A 4,374-nucleotide genomic window follows, 5' to 3' on the forward strand; every position below is an offset into this window, starting at 1 on the left:
TTTTTGTTTGCATTCGCAACATTATTTTATATCCCAGTTCTTGACAATTTTGTTTTAGTTCACTGTCATAGAATATTTTAAACACAAGGGCTGCTCGAAATTCCTACATGGGGAAACCATCCGAAGAGGTAATTTATAAATCAACATTTCAGACCAACTAATGACATCGGGAATATATTTTTCACCATGGCTCTGATTGCAGAAGTCTTAAATCTGAAAGGTTAGTTTTTTGAAACATTTTCCATGAAATGTCAATTGTAAAATGAGCAAGGATACCAGATTTGGAATTATGATTAGTACATCTTTAGTTTGGTACCTAGCATTCAATGCTTTATTTTGGAAATGTAGATCGCACTAAGTGTTTATATATAATCGAAACATTTCTATTGTTGTGGTTATGATGGCAGACGACTTTTACGTACAATCATATAAGTTTTTACTGGGGTTCTTATGTGTTTTGTTTATTAAGCACAATGCTCTGGTTTTCGAAGGTCCTGGCTTAATTCGTTTGGTTTCAAACATCGAGTAGTTTTGTTATGCTTTGATATTAATCAGTTTTCAGATGCAAGTAAATTCGCAAAGGGTAGAAGACTGCAAAATTTTTACTGGGGTCCCTGCGTGCTTTGTTTATTAAGCACAATGCTCTGTTTTTCTGGCTTAATTATTTGGTTTCAAAGATCTAGGAGTTTTTGTTATGCTTTGATATTCATCAATTTTGAGATGCAATTAAATTTGCAAAGGGTAGCAGCAGACTGCAAAATTTGGGACATTCTTTGATTTTTTTGGATTTTCTCGATTCTCGTGTCAAAGAACTAATCCCAGTGCACTTAAATTTTGGCAGTTTAGAGGTGTGTCAATATGCAGTAATTTTGCACATTCTTTGATTTTTCTTTTGGATTTTTCTTCGTTCTCGTGCCGAAGAACTAATCCCAGTGCACTTAAATTTTGGCAGTTTAACGGAACATGTTTTTCATTTGAGATGATGAGCTTGATTCTTCGGAATTTGAGAATGTCATATAGGCTACATCAACTTGGCTTTTAGTACGACAATTACTACTAAAAACAATAAGAGAAGCGGGGAGAATTAAAGACACAACTTGGACTCGTCAAACCCAAGGACAAAAAGTCAATCTAAGTTTCGTCTGGGGTTATGTTGCTATGTTTCGTTCAAGTCCTGACAAAAGTTGAAATGATCGAAAGTTTCATGTTTTGATCTCAATAAATTTGAAGCCACACGTGAACTCAACAAAACTAGAAGATAGCTTATAGAACTCAACAAAATTCAGCTGAAAACTTGATAATGACTCGTTAATAATATCAAATATACAAAACGATAAAGTTTAGCTTGGTTGGTTAAAGTGATATTATTATCCATCTTACCCAGTTCAATTTGTGAGATGAATTTGTCTCATGCAACAACAAATAAAAATAGATTTGGTATTGTTTATTGTTAAGATATTTCAGTGAATATAACTAATTCCCATGTACCAATGGGAATGATATGATAGCTCGAAATTGCAATGTATGAATTTTTAGTCAATTTTTGAAAATTTATCATATGAGAAAAGTGTTGTTATATTATATTTTAGCTTGTAATTAAAAGGTTACAAAGGATACGAGGAACATGTTTTTATATTATATTTTAGATTGTAATTAAAAAGTTACAGAATATAACGTGAGTTATTGAGCATCGACTACATCCCATGGTTCAACAATTTGCACTGCGTATCATTCTAATAGAGACACATGGGTAAGATAAATCTTAACTCGTCACTCTATCACATGTGTAATCAAGAATTCCATTATCATTCTAATAGAGACACATGGGCAAAGATAAATCTAACTTGTCACTCTATCACGTGTAATCAAGAATTCCATTTGGATGAGGGGGAAGGACACTTCCATTATATCTCCAAATGCTTAGAATGCTTTTTCCTTATTGAACATGGCTTCAGGTTTTAAAACCCATATTTTAATGTCCAAATAATTCAAAATATAAACCGATATTTTAATGTCTAAATAATTCAAAATATTCCATTGGGCTGAGTGGGTAGGACATTTCCATCATATCTCCAAATGATTAGAATGCTTTTTCCTTACTGTACTTTTAATGGCTTCAGGGTTTAAAACCCATATTTTAATGTCTAAATAATTCAAAATTGGAAATGTTGCAAGATTCTTTGTGAAGTTGGCACCTTCCGTATGTCTTATATAGGGACCACATTTATTGCTTTTCAAATAATGCAATGTTTTAAGATTCTTTATAATATTGACGCATTCCGTATGTGTTGGTATATCTATATATGTATTATACATTCAATGCTTCAGATTTATGTAATGTTCAAGTAAATCAAAATAATTCAAAATTGGGACTGTTTTAAGATTCTTCAGGATTGACACTTTACACTTGTTGGTAGTTCATAGCTAAAGATTTGTAATTCAGTATTGAATGACAATAATGTGGATGTGGTAAATATTATATATATTTTTAAACTATTATGAAAAAACTGAGTTTACATAGATGACAAAGTTGTTCCAGAAAACTGTGTGAACTTACAAGCTAATACACTGTCTATCACTCATTCCCAGTAGTCCACATCTAGCCAAAGGAAGTACAAAATATCTTATAACAGATATGGTAAAATTTGGTTGTAGAGAGATGCACAACCATTGCCTATTTACAACATTGTATTGAAAATGCTACAAATCCTCACCAAAGGGTTCATATGTTGCCTAGGCAAGGAGCATAGAGTAGTGTTGATTCTTGTTATTTGTTTATAATAATGTTGATTCTCTTGTTAATATAATATATTTCATTTCTAAGGTCGCGGCAATGCCAGAGATCAAATTGGTGTATGAGACCTCCTTGTTTGCAGGACAAGGTACCCACTTATGTGTAGTGATTTGACAACTAAGGTTTACGAAGGCATACCTACTCTACCCCCTTCTAGATTGGAATTTGTGACCTCTTAAGAGGAAACACATGCTCATATGCACTGTGTAGTTTGAGCGTTGTCGGACATCAAATATTCCTTAAAATTGTACCACAAGAAACTCTTTTCATATATCAACAACAAATTCAATTCGGAGAATAAGTATTAACATTGTCTATTAAAAAGAAAACAACAACTTAACAAATGTAATAATAATAATAATAATAATAATAATAATATAAAAATATGCATAATTTTTTATTTTTATTATTTAATGCTCCACTTAACGATCTCACAACAAAATATTAGAGGATCATTTAAAATATGCATTGATGTAGTGGGAAACTTAAGATGATGTCCTTATTCCATGTTGCAACTATGTATGCAACTTAACTTATGCTACAAACATAATGTGAAATATCTATACAAAATGATGTCCTTGTTCGCTGTTGTAACTATGAACATAGCATAACTTGAGCTACAAACATCTTTTATGTCTTTTTAAAGTCTTTGTGGAACTTGTACAACCTTAACTACTAACTTTTTAGCTCCTCACATTGTGACTTACCATAAATGCTCAATTATGTAATATTGTGTCAAAATTGATCATTGTGCGAAAACCCATACACCTATGCTTGTTGAATACACCTTGGTTTTGTTGTTATGTCTAGTCTTTCGTTTTGTTTTGTGTTTGCAATATCATGTAAAATTTTATTGTTTCCTTTATTCTTGCAAAAAGACTTAATTGCTTTGCCTCTATTTCCAAAATTTTGTTTTACATACCTCATAGTCCGTGTTATCCTACTCCATTTGTTCTTTATTATTTTCTATCTTTTATTTTCTTCTTTGCATTCATTTATTCATTTTGAGTTTTGCTTTCCATGTTTGAAACTCACTCATTTTGTCCTCTTGGCCCTAAACAACCTGCCATTTTCCCATGTATACTTCTTCATTGTCATCTCTATTTTCTTTTTTTATGTGATTTGTCTTTTGGTTGCATGTTCTCAGATTTTTTTTTTTTCCTTTCTTTGATGTCTTTCTCTTTTTTGCCTTTGCCTTGTTGAAGTCTATCCTTAGTGCTTTCTTATTCAATTTCCTTCTATGTGTCTTTGATCTTCCCAATATCTCCTCACTATGTTTTCCTTTTTACTTGAGATCCCCTTTTTTCTTTAGAGGACAAGCCTATTAGATTGCCTTGTCCTCTCTATCCACTCTTTCACTCTTTTCTTCTTTCCACCTTTATGTGTCCTTTAAAAGACTTTTTATTGGGGTAATCCTCCACATCGTATGCTCTACAATAGGATTGCATAAACTAGATTGTATCTTATTTTCTTGCATTAACACATTAACTTGTCTCATCTCTAATTACTCACCATCTTTCTTATTTCATAAACTTCTTCTTCTAGTCTCATCTCTCGTTTGCTTTGAGCTTTCTTTGCTG

The sequence above is a fragment of the Pinus tabuliformis genome, chromosome 3_1 (assembly GCF_031772625.1).
Source record: "Pinus tabuliformis cultivar Carrire ecotype Pingquan chromosome 3_1, CPIR1, whole genome shotgun sequence".
NCBI classification, from domain to species: Eukaryota; Viridiplantae; Streptophyta; class Pinopsida; order Pinales; family Pinaceae; genus Pinus; species Pinus tabuliformis.